This window comes from Ambystoma mexicanum, chromosome 9 (assembly GCF_040938575.1).
Source record: "Ambystoma mexicanum isolate Mex_15411 chromosome 9, UKY_AmexF1_1, whole genome shotgun sequence".
Classification (NCBI taxonomy): Eukaryota; Metazoa; Chordata; class Amphibia; order Caudata; family Ambystomatidae; genus Ambystoma; species Ambystoma mexicanum.
Window position 1 is genome coordinate 1,148,552,651 of NC_090931.1, and position 17,024 is coordinate 1,148,569,674.

Sequence of the window (17,024 nt, forward strand, 5' to 3'; positions counted from 1 at the left end):
AGGATTCCTCCAGTTGTTGCAGAGTGTGCCTAAGATGGCAACATTTCAACTGGTTTATGTGAACCCACTTGTCTTCCCCCGCTGCCAAAGGACCTTTGGGGATGTGGATTTTGTAGGCCACAGGGGAGATCTTGTCGATGATCTCAAAGGGTCCCTTCCATGTAGGCAAGAATTTCCGCTGTTTTGCCTGGTTTCTTTGGAAGTTGTATAGATAGTCCCGGTCCCCCACCTGATATTCCTTCCTGGAAGTCTTCAGGTCATAATGGGTTTTCATGCTATCAGCCGATCTTTCTAGATTCCGCTGAGCGTAAGCAAAAGCATGTTGAAGGTGTTTCCTTAAATTCTCCACATACTCATGAGTTGTGGAGGCATTTATCAGTGTCTGCTCTTGGGTCCTGTAGAGCAAATGCTGAGGAAGCACCATCTTGCGCCCAGTCATCAACTCAAATGGTGACATTTTGGTTGCAGATGAAGGGGTAGATCTGATGGCCATTAGGACCAGAGGTAATCGGATATCCCAACTTGGCCCAGAATCTGCCACAAACTTCTTTAATATGCTCACAATGGTTCGGTTATATCTCTCTACTGCCCCAGAAGAAGCTGGCCTGTAAGCAATATGCAACTTCCTTTTGACCCCCAGTATCTCCCACATCTTTGTCATTACTTCACTGGTGAAGTGGCTACCCCTGTCTGACTCAATCCTTTGAGGTAGACCGAAACGGGAAAAGATGTGGTTAATCATCAGGGCAGCTGCTGTTTCTGCCTTACAATTTGGGGCTGGGAGACATTCCACCCACTTGGTAAACAAGCATGTCACAGTCAACATGTACTTATTCCCCCTAGCCGAGCGAATCACAGAGCCTACAAAGTCGATTTGTAAATCTGACCATGGCAGTGTCATCCCCCTCTTTTGGAGAGGCGCGCGGTGCGTGAGGGATGATGGCTGAAATTGTGCACACACAAGACACCCCTTCAAGTATTGGTCGAGGTCCTGCCCCATGTGTGGCCAGTATGCAACCTCTCTTAAGATTTCCAATGTTGTGTGAAACCCCCTATGACCGGCGGTGGCTGCATCATGGGCGTGACTTAACATCAGGCTTCGGAATGAGGTAGGAACCACCCACTGATCGTGGCCAGCTTTGGATTTCCTTACCAGCAAACCGTCTTGGATCCGGAACATTTTTGGACATTTCATCAACACTCTTAGGTCCTCTTTCCCAGTGTAATCGGTGTCCGTCAGGGGAAAGTTCTCAGGGTCCTTAAGGTGCTGGTAAAATTTACCAATTATTGGATCCCCCTTCTGAGCGGTAATCAAATCAGCATCAGGGGTCTCCTTACTCCATTGTGCAATTGAAAGGTCGTTGTGAGCATTTGTCTGGGACCTAGTGATAGCAGTGTCCTGGATTTCCCCCAACAGGGACTCAATCTCAATTAGATCCCCTTGGATGGCCCCGGTTTTGGCCAGCTGATCAGCTAAGTCATTTCCAGTCTTGTCTGGTCCCTCTACTTTGGAATGACCCTTGATCTTCTTCCAATAGATGGTCATCTCATTCGAGGTGACCAGATCATCAATGTTTTGGATCAACTTCCCATGTTTCAAGGGTTTGTTATTAGCACATAACATGCCTCTGGTTTTCCAATTAACCAGGTGCTCCACGAACCCGTTCCGTACATAATCTGAATCTGTGATTATGACCAGTTCGTGGAGTTGATGCTGGACAGCAGTGAGGATGGCCTGATTCACAGCCATCAATTCTGCCACCTGACTACTTCGGGGACCAATTTTGTATCCAGCGGAGGGTTCTGGGGACTCATTCACCCATGCATTCCCTACGCCAGCCACCAGTTCTTTCTCCCCGTCGTTGTCAACATGGTAAGAGCATCCATCCACATAGACAGTGGGCATCCCCTCACACTTGTCCTCTTCAAAGACTGTGTGTGGGGAATTAAGGTATGCCTCCATGTTGTCCTCGATTTTTAGACTTTCGTCCTCGAGACAGTTTTCTCTGGCACAATCATGCAAGTCAGCCAGACCTTGCGCGAGGGGACTCTTCTTGTTTTGGCCATATCTGACCTCCACAGGAAAGCCTTGCATTGACAGAATCCAGGAAGTAATTCTGGAATTACTCACATTTCCGGCCCGGATTCTGTCACTTTGGAGATATTGCAGAGGCTGGTGTGGAGTCTCCACTATGATGTGTTCCCCCTGGATAAACGGGCGGTAATTCTTCAATGCCCACACCGTTGCCAGGAGTGCCTTCTCACAATCGTTGAATTTTTCCTCCACAGAAGATAAAGTTTTGCTCGCATAGGAGATTACTTTATTGACCTTGTCATGCTTTTGGTATAATACTGCCGTCAAGCACGTATTAGAGAACCCCGTCTCCAGGAAGAACTGCTTGTTTCTGACAGGGTAAGCTAGGAAAGGCGCTTGTGAGAGGCTTCTTTTGAGTGTTTTACTGCCTCGGCTTGTTCTGGACCCCATTCCCACTTGACCCCCCCCCCCCTTCAGGAGATGAATCAGGGGTCTGGTGATCTCTGTGTAGCCCTCAATTAACTATCTGCTGTAATTAGTCAGTCCAAGGAGGCTCCTTAGTTCCCGCAGAGTTGTGGGGTCTTTCAGTTTCTGAAGTGCTTCCACTTTCGTTTCCTGGGGACAGAGACCCTGAGGAGTAATCTCATGCCCCAAGAAATTAACACGGGTTCTACACCACTGTGCTTTCTGAAAGGAAAGTTTTGCTCCGGCGGCCCTCAACTGGGTCAGAGCATAACGCTCTGACCCAGTTGAGGGCCGCCATAACGGATCTCCGCTATGTGTTCCTCCACAGATGAACTTTTGATGAGGACATCATCTACATAAGCCAGGTTACCCCTCGCACCCAGGTCGGGCATGGCCTTATGTAGGAAAATGTTGAATTCATTGCCGGAGTTGAGGTATCCGAAGGGAGTCCGGGTCCATGTGTACTGCTGGCCCCCAAAGGTAAAAGCCAGTTTGTATTGGTCCTCCCTGCTGACAGGCACGGTCCAGTATCCATTGGTCAGGTCTATTGCAGTGAATACCTGTGACCCCTGGATCTGGGCCAGCCCTTGGTCAATGTAGGGCAGAGGCCATCAGGAAGTATGGACCCGTTTGTTGAGCTCCCTGAGGTCGGCGCAGAGTCTCCACTTGTCGTTTGGCTTCAATATTCCCAGCACCGGATTATTGAAGGTGCTGTGGACGGGACGGATTATTCCCCGGGACTCAAGGTTCTTAATTATTTCAGTAAGGGACTCCATTGATGCGAGAGGCAAGCGATATTGCTTCACAAACACAGGAGTCATGCCAGGGTCCGTGGGGATTGTTGTTGTGTGGATGTCAGTGCGACCACAGTCATATGAGTCTACCGCAAAGAGATCTTGGAAATCCAAGAAAACTTGTTTCAACTTTTGCTTTTGTTCCAGAGTCACACAGGCATCAGCTAGGTTGACTCTCTCTTCCACCATCTGCCTGAAGCCTGGAAAGACTTCTGGTTTGGCTATTTCTGCGACCTCCTCCAGCTGGGTGGAGAAGTCCCTGGTCAGAGTGCTGATTTGGACTGGAGGCTTCAGGTGGGAAAGGCAGCCCTCATGGACCTGGAAAATCACCTCATCCCTCCTGAAGTCACAAGTCACATCTTCCTTACCATAAGGGCAAGAAGTGTACACCAGGAAGTTCCCCCCATGCCGGGTAAAAATCCTGTCTGGTGTTGTATTGTCCTCACTGTCACTGTCAAAGCAGTCCTTGGGGATTGGCCCTAACAGTTCATTACCTAAATCTATGGAAAAATGTCGGTCATCAACCGCCATTCCAATAATGGTGCCTGCGGCTAGAGTAATACTCTTTAAGTCGCTGTTATCCACCTCTATTGGAATGGTGTTGTGTTCTATGTTGACTAATGGTGTTGGGTTTACCCCCAACCCTTGCTGTTGGAGAGAAGCATTTAGATGTATGTAAGCATGAGGGTTTTTCAAATGTTGTCCTCTTTTGACTTTCACTTCCAGGGAGAATTGTCGGGTCCTTTCTGGGATGGTGACTTCCTCTTTAATCTGAATTTCAACTGCATAAGGTAGCAATTGAGCTGACCTAAATGCTTTTTCTGGATCATCAAAGCCCATGGGATTATCCGCTAATCGGGACCAAGCTATGAAGTTTATTAGGTCCAAACTAATGGCAAAGCGATTGAGAATGTCACTGCCTAAGTAAAAGGCGGCAGTGACGTCTCGCACGACCCAACAATTATGGACTATGCTCTTGTTGCCAATAGAGATTTTGAGCATACACCTGCTTGGCAGGAGATGTTTGGAATTAGGTGCTTCCAGGTCCATTTCCCATTTGTCTATCAGTTTGAATGTGGGAATGGCTGGATCTTTTGGGAGTTGGCGGAACATGGCTTCGCTGATGAAGCTCTTACCGTTGTTCACACACACTCGAGCGAGAACAGAGTCCTTCCCATCATTTAATTGGACAGGGATGAACAACTGCTCTCCAATTTGCTGAATATCAGCCAGGCTCTGAGCTGATTTCACATCTTTCTGGACTATAGGAGTGGGAGTTTCTGATTGTGGATTAGTATAGAATCTTAGAGTGTTTCCTTCCAGCGTGGAGTACCACTTTAGACTGGAAGGAAGGTTGATTTTCAGAAATAGAGAGGACCCCCCATCACCAGTCTGTTGTCCTACTGCTATTACTGTCACGTCTGGAATTTGGTTGTTCTGGAAGTGAAATTCTACTTGGTCAGATTTTTGTTCAACCATGTGGCATGTGCCGTTTAAACTAACATGGTTGACACTCTGTTTTAATTTTATGGGTCGGCTAGTCTGGGTACATAGGACCTTGTTTACGCAATCAATTAGGGGTGACAACCTTCTCAGGAGGTCATTCCCTAGTAAACAAGGGGTGCCCTCTGGAGTCACAACTATGACCGGGTGTTTCAACTTGTGTTGCCCGATCTTAATGTCCAAATCTGCCGTCCCCTCGACGGGAATTTCCTTCCCGTCAAAGTTCTGCAATTGTCCAGGAAGAGAGGTGAGAGGAATTTGGTAATTCTCTCCCCTTCCTGCATTCAGTTCATCAAAGGCCCTTCTGGACAGAAGGGTAGTTTTGAGATCCAGTGTCCACCAGTGCCAAAATTGTACCCTGTCCCTGTACTTTTACCGGGGCATAGTATCTTCCCTCCTTCTCCTCAAGGGGGCACAGATAGTGCACATTTTTGGACAACTGGTGGGCTAACCTTCTGGTTTTGGACATTGCAAGAGAAGAAATTTGGGCAGAATTCTGTGAAGAGCCTTGGGAATCTGAAAGAAAAAGTTGGCAACGGGAGATCAGAGCCATTGTGGGTTCCCCTGGCTCCGGTTCCGGGCCACCCCCCCCCCCCTTTTTGGAGGCAGTCACCAGGATGGGTTTGAACCAGGGGATTTTCTTGCTGTTGGTTCTGGGATGAGATGGTGGGCGGCGGTAGCTCAGTCTCCACATCTCCCCAGTCTGGACTTGCATCCCTAGGGACCCATTTTTCTTTGGGAGGAGTTCCCCCCTCTCTGAAGGAGAAGATCCTTTTCCCAGGATCCTCTGAGGATCCCTCTCCCTCAAATTGGAAGATCTGTACCTCCTCCTCAAACTGTGTCTGTTTGGGTCTTTTGTTTCTCCTACCCCCCCTCTGTTATTTAGGAGGCAGACTTTCAGGGGCAAGAGATTTTGTTTCCGGTTCCTGGGTTTCCAGGGGCTGTTTACAAGTGAGGAAGGAAGCTTCCTCCAAGGCTTTACACCCCCCTTCCCTTTGTGCCTCCTCCCTGGGAACCGGTGAGTTATCGGGGTGCTGCCCCCGTCATTGTTCTGGAGCACCAGGTCCACAGTTGGGTGCGTTCTGCGCCGGCATGCCCATCTGAGGGTTCTGCTGAGCCCTCAGTATGCGACCCAGATCCCGCGCCATGTTTTGAACCTGGCGCTCTAACTGGGAAACCCGCTCAGGCTGATACGGGGCCCTGTTTTCTCCCCTGGGCTGATCCCGGGAAGGGTAGCTATCCCTTCTCTGGTAGTACCCCGGGTTGGGAAGATTTGGGTACCCCTCCACCCTTGGCCTCCCCCCTCCCGGATTAGGTTGTCTGGGCTCAGGGAATTGGGGAAAGAAGGATGGATGATTTTGGGGTTGGAAGTTGGGTGGATACCTGGGGAAAAAGTTCTGCCCAGGATTTGGAGAATTTCTGCCCTCCGGTGGGAAGTTAGGAGGGAAGTTCCCTGGGCTAGGTGCTTGGCTGGATCCCCCCCTTGGGCTGGAGGAGTCCACACATAACCCAGGATGGGTCGATTTCCCTTGTAACAGGGATTTACATAGTCAGGAGAGCGAGGGACCCCATTTGTGGGGCTGCCTCCCTGGCTCCCTGTCTGTGCCTGGCCCGAGGACCTTCTGGGCCTAACATTATTAGGTGCAGGTAGGTTTTAAGGCCCCCCCATCTCCAACTCTAAAACGGGGGTGACCTTTACCTCTGCCACCTTGACAGCAGCAGGGGTGTTGTTGACTTTGGGGTTTTTGGGCGCATTACTTTTATTTTCTATTGGCTTCTGCACCTCATAGATCCGGGTAGCCTGTTCAATGACCCAGTCTAAAGATCTTTTCTCGTGAAAATCCCTCACGAGCTGGGTCATTATGTATTTGGGCAAGGCATGAAAAAATGTATTAATGAATTCTCTACTGTCTGTGCGCACCCTTCTGGTGGTCTGCGCAAAAGCACGTTTCAGTTCTTGCACAAATTCTTGTGGGGCCTGATCCTCCCCACACTGCAAATTGTAGGCTGCCTTGCGAGCCTCTTGGGGATTTCTGTGAACAGAAAAATGTTTTAATATGGCTGCCCTATAGGTGGACCACCTGGAATGATTTTGGTCCTCCAGCCCTGCAAAGAAACTGGAGTACTCTGGGGAGAATGTCCACTTTACATATTGGATACAGCTTTGGCTGTCCTTCAAATGAAAAGTCTCCATCATTTGCTCATAGAGCTCCAAGTGTTCCCAAACAGAGTACTTGGCGTTCTTATGATAAGGCGTGATGACACTCCTGATTGCCTTAATCTACTTTAAGGGGTCCTTAAGCAAGGCCCTTTTTGCCTTATTGGCCTTTTTGGTTCGGGTAACCCTGGTCCATTCATCTTCTGACTCAGAGGCACTGCTCCCAGAGGTTCCCGTCTGTTCTTCCAGGTTTTCCCGGATTCTGCGAGCCTGGGAATGGCTGGCAGAATGTGGGGACCTGGTCTCCTGTGTCCTGTACCGCTCAGAGGAGTCTTCAGATCCCTCCTTGCTGCCAGGATTTGATGGGTACCCCCGCCACTGACCTAACTGGGCAGAGGTTTTCAGGATGCCCTTAATGGGCCTACTCTCCTGGGGTTCCCCACTAAATTGCACTGTGCTTGGTTGCCCATACCCGGATGCCCGCCCCTCCATTCCTGGGTGGTACTGGCCTATGATCCCCATGCTTCTGGCTGGATAGTAATCTGCCATCCCTGTGGCCCTGTGCTCATGTGCGCCAGGGGACATGGTGGTGGCAGAGTCCAGGGACTGAGAGAAATAAAGGCCTCTGGTACTAGGGCTCCTGGGGTTATGCTCAGGTTTTTCTCTTTCCCAGCGAACCCCTTCTCTATCCGCCCCTGCTCCCTGTTGCAATGCAAGAGCCTGTGCCTTCAGTTCCTCAGTTAAGGCCTTACTAGACTCTATCAGTCTCCCTTGCATCGCTACCTGTTGTTGGAGCCTATCATTGTGCTGGCAGAGAGCCTCATTCTCTCTCTGCGTTTCCTGATTGGTCCTGGAGCACTGGGCCAGTCTTTGCTGCAGGAGGGTTACCTCCTGAGCTGTGTCCCTATTGGCCTGCTCCTTTCTTGCCAGAGCATCCTCCACCTTCCTGGTGTGCTCTAACAAGTTATGGTGTTCTTTTTGGAGGTCACCGAGTCCCTGGCGGGCCAGGTGATTTTCTTCCAATTTCCTTTTTAAGTGGCAGACTTCCTGGCCTAAGGTATCCCTTTCCTGACTAAGAGCCTGCATCTGTGCCGCCAGGTCGTCCCTTTGCCTTTGGAAGGCACCAGCTTTCTGGCGCTCCTGGTCAAATTCTGCCTGGGTATCCAGGTCTTTCAAAATCAGTTTATTGCTCTCTGCCTTCTCCCTATCTAGGTGGCTTTGCAGGGTGACTACCTGCTCAGCACATGCCCTATTGAAGTCTAACTGTTGCTCCAGCTTTTTCTGGCTCTGCAGTAGGGAGTCCAAACCTTCTTGGTACTCCTTCTGCAAGGCCAGAAATCTGGTATCCTGGTCAGCCTTTTCCTGTTGCAGGATGTCCATATCCCTCTTTATTTTAATGATGTGCTGTCTACTCTCATTTTCTGACTCCTGGCTCCCCTCTAGCCTCTGCTCAGAAGAGACCAGGTCAGATTGGACCTTCTCTAACGCCATCTGTCGCTTATTCGCCAGATCTTGGCTTTCAGTACATTTATCCTGCATGTCTCCCATATATAGGTACAGGTATGCCGCTATCCTAACCATCTTGTCTTGTTCATCCTCTGCCTTAGGAGCCATGTATAGTTCACTCAGGGCCACATGTAAGGGACCCTGATCTCTCCATATATCTGACCCTGTTTCCGTGACCTGTTGCGTGATGGCCTGCAACCAGACCGTCTGGTCCTGGTGAGTCCACTCACCTCTCACAAATAACTTATGTAAGAAGTGCTCTCTGGCTATTTTCATGTCTACTAAGGTCGTCATTCTGGAATTTGAGTTCCTTCCTGATTTACAGAAGTTTGTATTTTATTTTTGCAAAACAGACCTTTTTCTTAGAGCGTTCATTTGAGGAGTGCTTTACAGCGTAACACAGCGTGTGATCTGACCGGATATGTGTATCTGGTCAGCTGGCACGCTGAATTAATCTGCACAAGTGATAGATCTAACCCAAACGACCGGCACGAGCCCCCAATTTGTAAGAGGATTCAATTCATCACTACAGCTAAGTCAATGCCTAGTCTGGGATACTGAATGGAAACCCTTATTAATATATCTTTATGTCCAGTTCATGCATTCTGGATGACTACCCCTATATAACACCCCTCTCTTGGAATCCTCCTGACCCCACTGAGCCAAGAAGTAGTTCTGTTTTGCAAGTTAAAAGGTTTATTTAAGAATTTAAACAATATAAATATATATCACACTTTATAATAAATTAATAATTGAATATCACACTTAATCTGATCAGTAATCAATAATGGATAGTCTGGCATTAGCACACTTCTTTATAATCAATGATGAGTGGTTATAGGATGGATAAGATAGCAACAATACTTTATGGTTTCAAATGGATGCAAGGTGGAATGAAAATGCAGTACAGAAAATACTCAATATGATTTCAACAAAACAATGTAATCACTTTTCTCTGGCAATTCCCTCCCCCCTTTATGCAATGCAAGGAAATGGAAGGAAAGCACACAGTTCTCAGAAATGTAATCAACTGTAATTCAGTTCACCCCAGCAAGCTTACACTACAGAAGTTGGAAACACAGGCCCAAAATGCTTTTATATGTGCTGGCAATGAAGTGAAAAATATACTAAAATGCGTTTAATTCCCTCCAGGAGGTTCAGGGTGAGTGAAATATACTTGGGATGAGTTCAGGCTCACTTTAGCAAGGATCTAGGAGTAACTAGCAGGTTAAACGAATTTCTAGGTTCGTAGAAAAGCCACGATTCCCAGCTTTCAGAGGAAAGTTACTGCAAGTCTCTAGCACAAACGGTTACAGAGATATGAGCGATTAAATAAAGGTCGTTTTTCAGATTTGAAATTTTAAAGTTCAAAAAGACAAGTGACAGCTAGCAACTAGAAAATGACAGGTGACAGCTTTACAAATGACAGGTGACAGGAGACAGTTCTACTTAGATTAAAATAGGATTGAATTATATTATTTTAACTAAGAGATTGGTTCTGCACAGTTCTACTAGGTACTCACACTATATTCTTGAATTAGAATGGGCCTCGCCACGGATCTGGTCAGGTTTTAGACTGGACTCTGGTCTCTGCACTTCACAGTGATCTGGGTCAGCTCTCTCCCTCTCTCTGGATTCTGGAGATTGATGGATTTGAAGTCTGGATCTTTCTGCACAGCTTTCTCTAGAGATTGATGGAGGTAAAGTATGGATTTTCCGGCAGAGCTTCCAGCTGCAAATGGATTTGAAGGTCTCTATCCGTCCTGTCTGTCTGCTTTTATCTGTTTTTAAAATGGGTGTGTGTGCATCATCACTAGACCCTACGCCTCTACACTTGCCATTGGCCCAATTCTCCCCTCTCCCATGATTGGGGAAGGAACTGTGAGTCAGAGTGATGCTGTAGGTTTTATGGGTCAGAGGATCCTCCCCTGTCAAATTGCACACAATCTATATTTGATAAAAAAACATATTTGCACAGGTACACATTCGTTTAAAATTACACGCACCCCTCACATATCACAGGAGGTATACCCTTGTCCAAATCTGCTCTTCCTGGGAGCTTGCATTCAGAAATGGCAATATTTGCACTTTTTAACTGATTTTGCAATTTCGGACATTAACCCAAATTTACACACATGTGCGCAAGGAGCATGGACATTAGTTGATGAAGTGTCAGATTTTTCACATGCACACATTTTGAGTAATATCCTCTTTTCCGCTAAACCCCCCCTGAACATACCAGCGGGTCCTAACACGTCTTAAAATGTGGGCAGAAAAATCACAAGAATTATGGTGTCATTTAAATAATTTTCACAAGTCCGTACTATGAGTTATTCATCTTTTTAGAGTTATGTTCTGGCCCCAAAGGGGTGTGGTTTCCCCCCAGCACAAGGTTGAATTTCTGGTTTTTCCAGTTCTGCCAAGCCAGCTTGCTCTCACAGGCAGTGCCCCTCCCCTGTCCTTCCAGGAGGAAACTCCATTTACGACTCCCGCCAATAAAACATTTGCCTGAGTCAGGACAGGGCTTTGTTCAGAGCTCCTGTATTCTGTGGGGGCTCCCCTTAATTGAATTATCAGAGAGATGGCATATCCTTAGTGTGGCCAGCAAAAGGCAGATAGGCCTGGGAACACAGCTGTGACTCAAGTTTCACTCCTGATGGGGGGTAGTTGCCAGGCAAAATTGGAATCTCTTTAAGCCAGTTTTTAGCTACATGTCATTTCTGTTCCCCAGTTCTCTGCATTCAAATAAAACTAAACATTTTTACCTATGCAGCTAGAATGCTGATTCTAAGTTTAAAACTATGACATTTAAACAATTGCAGCCTATGTGACACTCAAAAGTAGGTCACTCAGTCAATTTAAACATTTAGATTTTTAGTGTCTTTCAGTCCAAATTTACTTAAACTGCTGAAATCCACAGCTCAGCCAGTCTTGTTATAAACCTTCAAGTCACTTCAGAATATAACTTTACATTGGATCCACCTCTTAGTAAGTCTTTCTTTGGCTTGCCTTGGGTTCATTTATTCAGTTTTACACAAAAAAGTCAAATCTGGTGGTTTTAAAACGCTGGCTTTCTGATAGTGGTGAGTACTGGTACTGCACCCCTTTTTGGGATTTAAAAAAATGAATTCCCAACAGTTATGGGTTTGCTTTTGGCAATCAGCATTGCCATCCCCAATGGTTTCAGACTACTGTGTGGGTAGTCCAATGGTGGTTTTAGGCAGTGTCCTTCTGTGCCCATAACATCAGCAAAAATGAGTGGCAGCCTATTCTTCATGCATTTCCCTGGGCATTTTCTGGGAAGCTCTGGCCATCATGATGTTTTCCATGTCCGTACTGCACAGTTTTGAGGTAGGGCTTGGATGCGTGGATAAAAACATCCCACAGCTTCACTAAGCAAAGAGTTGGTGGTAGATCTCTTTCTTCTGCTGGGGCCTCCCTCTGGAATAGCCTCTGTGTATCTCTGAAACATGAGGATAACCATCTCCGGTTCCGAAAGCACCTCAAGACATTCATCTTTGCTTCTGCTTTCCCTCCTCCTCTTACCTGCTGATCTCCTGGCTGAAACTGAAACGGCACTGGTTACCTGGCTCCCCTCTGTCCTGATGTCCAGATCCCCTCCCTGCCAGTTGCACACCTGCACTGCCCCCTTGGCAACGCTTGTACTCAGAGACTGTTTCTGTATCCCTACAGCACCCTTCCAGCACTTGACTCCTGATGTCTGCACTTATCCTTTCACGTGCCACCAGCTGGCAGCACTTGTATTATTGATTTATTTTACTGTTATCCTATGTACTGCACTACCCTCTCACCCTTTCCCCCTGCACTTTTCCCTTCGCCCCTCCCCTGCACTTGTACAATCTCAATGTAACCTGGCCTAGTAAGATCGCTGTCTCTTTCCTCTCTCTGTGCCCCCGCCCAGGCCTCGTCACGCCTTGAAACTCTTGTGTATAGGTGCGTTATAAATGACATATCCTATCATATCATGTTAATTCTGTTAACTCCTTCTCTGCCTTCAAAATAATTGTAAATGGACTTGAACCATAAAGCAAGGTGCAGGCTCATAATGGGGCTCATTAGGATTTGGCCGATGCCTTAATAATGTGAAGGTATTAACGTATACCGGCACACTACTGCACCTGCCAACTAGGTGTTTGCTGGTGAAGTGGCGGATTGACTTCCAGCTAAGAGCTGGACGTCCTTCCACCACATTACTAGCAACAATCTCTGTATTACAGGTGCCATTAATACTGACACCTGTAAAACTGTCAGAATCCCCCATAGAGTCCAATGGGACTTCATGAAATGGGGATTTACACTGTCTACCACCTCTGTAATCCGGTGTCCATTCAACAGTCCGAAGTGGTAGTAACAGTAATACTGTTTGCCAGTATTCTGGCAGATTTACCACCAGAATACTGTCAACTTGGTCTACGTCTTTGTCCATAACAATATGATCCCCATAGATTTTAGACACCACAGCTGAAGAAACCATATCACTGAATGTAATATACCATTCCCCATGTTTCTATATTATAATTCATTGTTACAAATATGTCCCTTTAATGGAAGGCTCAAGAGAAAGTCAGATATTCTTGCTCATTGGAATACTGTTCCGTGGTTAACATCCTCTGATGTCTATTCAAAGTGGGCGCCCACATAATAAAGGCAGTGGTTTGAGTGTGTACCCTGAAGCCTCTAAAGCTGTTTCCCATATTATGACCCCACCCAACAGAGCACTTGTTTTGGTTGTTCTTCGTTTGAACGTGAAACTCTTTATTGATACTTGTACTATTTACAACTGTTGTTATGTGATGATATGTTATGTGTGCTACCAGCTCTTATTATAGCACCACTCCTACCATTTGCATGGTCTCCTGGCACTTTTTTTCAATCTAGCAATACCTAATTCTCAGGGGTCGACAATGTAGCAGGCTAGAAAGGGTTAGCGATTGGTTTGTCTTACAGTTTATCACTCATAATTAATTAGGTAATATTGTCAGCTTTGGCTTTGTTTCTATTTAAGGATGGTGAAAGTTTATGAAATGCAGTGTTTGAACTTCCTCACTAAAGTTAGGATCTGTGAATGCCCTATCAAGGGGTCATTTCCAACTCACTGGAAGGCTATATCCTCTTCGTCCGAACTTGGACTCAGTGAATCAAAGGCACCCAAATAGGAACACCCAAATCTGTGCTCCCCGACGGTCCCACTGTGTGAAAGGGGAGCACTTGCCAGCTGTCTTCAGTGTAAGCAGCTGCAAAGTGGTGGTTGCTCCACGTGAGGGCACAGGAAGTGACAGAGCCACGCTACCATGCCCTACTGGAGAAGATGAGTGTTCTGTTTGCGAAGTGGTGGTGGTGGGCATTGTGAGAAGGAGTAAGAAGTGTGCACCGCCAGGCTATCAGGGGGCAACCAGGGAGGGCCAAGTAGGGAGCATGGAGTGAAGTGTGGAGTGGAAGTCGGTGTGAATACGAGTTGGATCCATCATTAGAGAGGCAACAATGAGGAGTGAGCATACCTACATAGAACAATTGTGATGCAGAGAAGATAACAACCGGGTGAGGAAGATGGATGGCACAGTGAATTAGGCTCAAGTAGTGGAGGATTCAATGAACTAGCACTGGGGGAAGAACCAGATCAAACAATGACATCTGATGCACCACGTTGCAGTTATTCCAGCTCCTTGACCCTTTTACTAAATTGTATACTTCCATAACATTTACAAAATAGCTCGCCTTCCTAATTGCCTGGCAAGCACAAATAGTACATATGCTGCCATTAGCAAGTGTAAATACATCCAAAACTGCTTTGTACATGTGCTGTTTATGTTATGACATTCTTGCTGCATCATATCTGATTTATGTAATAATTGTATGTCAAAATAATGTGCCCCAAATGATTGACTATATTTCATACCTGTATTCATTCAATGTGATTCCAAGCAGACGCATCTTGGCCACTGTGAAAAGTACAGGAACGTGCTGATAAATAGTACAATTAATTGTGACTGTGTACCAAAGTCATACCAAAATACACATATATCATGGAATGGTAGTTATTCCTAAATGTTAGTAAGAGTTACAGAATAGTACAGAATAAACGTCGACTTCCACTCTGGCCTACACATTTTATGAGATGATACTAATAGAAATTGTCAGCCTCTCGGGGGAGGGGGGGGCGCAGGGAGTGGTGGGGGGGAGGGGTAGCACGCATGAACCAGTGCACTGCAGTGTTGGAAAGTGCTGAAGATGAAAGCGTGATCGTTCCCGGTGCCACTCAGCACAGTAACCATACGGACCACGCCATGCATTCCTTCTTAAAATAAAGGTGCATTGTGGAGATGGCAAGGTTTCCGATTGCCACATGGACATCTGTTTTAAAATTGGGTCAGGCATGTTTGAATAATGTACGGACTTTGAGACCAGGGCTCAAAAGCCAAATGGAAAACTGCATTATTTTGTATTTGTGTTTTTTTCGTCTAAACCAAACAGACGTGGCAGCTGTTTTATAGTTATTGATGCGCATGCCCCAGAACTGCTTCTTTGATTTATTTTTACAGAATGTTAATTTATTTGAATGTAAACATAGGTCCGTGACTGATCACTGTACTGAATTAGGGATACACAGGGTAGCACCAAACAAGGTAGCAGAGAGTATATGATCTTTAACTATGTTTAAACAACATAAAAACTAAATGACTTTCTTGCAAAGGAAAAAAAGCAAGGTAGAGATGTAAACGTGTGCCTTGAAAGTGATTTCACATTGGCAGGCACAGTAAATGAAGGTTGCAAAAGCGCTCTGAAGCCTACCGCCTTGCTTGTACACCTTCATTTATCATGCACCACGATTTGAAATTACCCAGTCTGCTTTTACATTTTAAAGTACATTTTGAAAGAGTTGACCATTGCATGCAGGGTAACAAAAAGCTCAAACGTCAGGACACCTCTGCATGCAATTTGCACTTTTCACAAAATGAGCATCTAAATGCTGTCTGCAACCCTCATTTGCAGCCATCAATTTCAAAATGGAGTGTAGACACACAGCTTAAAGGTAATATTGCAATGTTTTTAATGTTTCCGTTGCAACCTCTGTTTTGTAAAAGTTAAAAATTACTTGAAGGTTATCCTTCAGCATAAATGTTTTTTTTTCTTAATTATAACATCTTTATTAGTAAAATCGTCATTTCCATCAAAGAATATATAACATAACATACAATAACATTAATTACACATTAGGATAAAACACGCTGTGATTAAAATACTGGATGCGCAATTGAAGAGCACTCTCAATGTATGAATGAACACACTGCTCAGTAAGCAAATCTAAAACAGATAAAAGAAACCTAAAAGCTGACCCATCATGTCTTAATCCACACACACCCTTAATAAATGAAGAACACATTTCTTCCCCAATGCCATAATGGCAGGACAAAACAGCATAAAATGTTGGAGATCATCTGCGTCGCCTTCGTACACACATTTTGGATGAGCTACACATGGGAGCTATAAGGGTTAGTTTCACTATTGGATAGCCAATATGGCTCTTCCTAGTACCACCTCTACTAGTATCAATCTACAATGTGGCAGGGTAACAGAGAGACCATTGGCCCTTGCAACACATTATATCCCCACATGAAAGGTGAATCTGAATTGGCAGAATGTGTCCTCCCATACTTGGGAACCTGGACGGTTACCAGACTGAGTGTACCTTTTCAAGGCAATGGTAAATAACTTCAAGGTGCAAAGTGTTCCTAATGTTGCCATCTCTGATCACCTAAGCCTGGGAGAGTGCATCCAGTTGACAGCTTGTGGGCAACACTTGTGGCTTTTCCTCTCTGGTCTGATGGCAACAGTCCTCTCCATCTGTCCCGTTTGGCTGGGTCACGTGTGTGGAGACCATGAAATAAAGTTGTTCTGCGTGTAATTATGAGGACTTTAGCCTGATTTTCTGATTTTCTGATTTTCTGGAGGTCACTCATTGTCTTGGTAACTGGAACTTTCCCGTCTCCACTTGTACCTTTTTTCTGCTCACCTCTAACTGTAGCAATCATGTCAGCCTCTCCCTATAGACGCCTATCTGTCCATTGTCCTCCATTTTAGAGACGTATAGCTTCCATATCATTCCTTATGGAGTCTCTATGTTAGTAGCAGTCAAGCAAGTGCAAGCTAAATATATTAATACTTTGCATTTTACGGTTTCAGCTTTGGCAAAAGATATGAGTATATAGAAATATGTATCTGTGTCCATCCTCAACTACGTAGGTAATAAGCACGTGCTTTGTGCCTATATACAAAAAACTAGTGCATGTTCGTGTAACTTCATGAATGGATGAATATTGAGTAGCCTTTCACATGTGGCTGGGATGATATCTTCCTCACTGTTATGGCTGTCTAAGCGAGTAATACTTCTCACAGCTGTGATATATCGATGATTGCAGTGATGGGCCTAAGAGTGAGGCACATCTGTTGTTTCTCTGCCTTCGTGTTGATAATCATGTGGGGGGCATAAAGGTCAGATTTGGCCCCCCGTCGACACAAATTATGTCTGCTCTACAAGAGATGA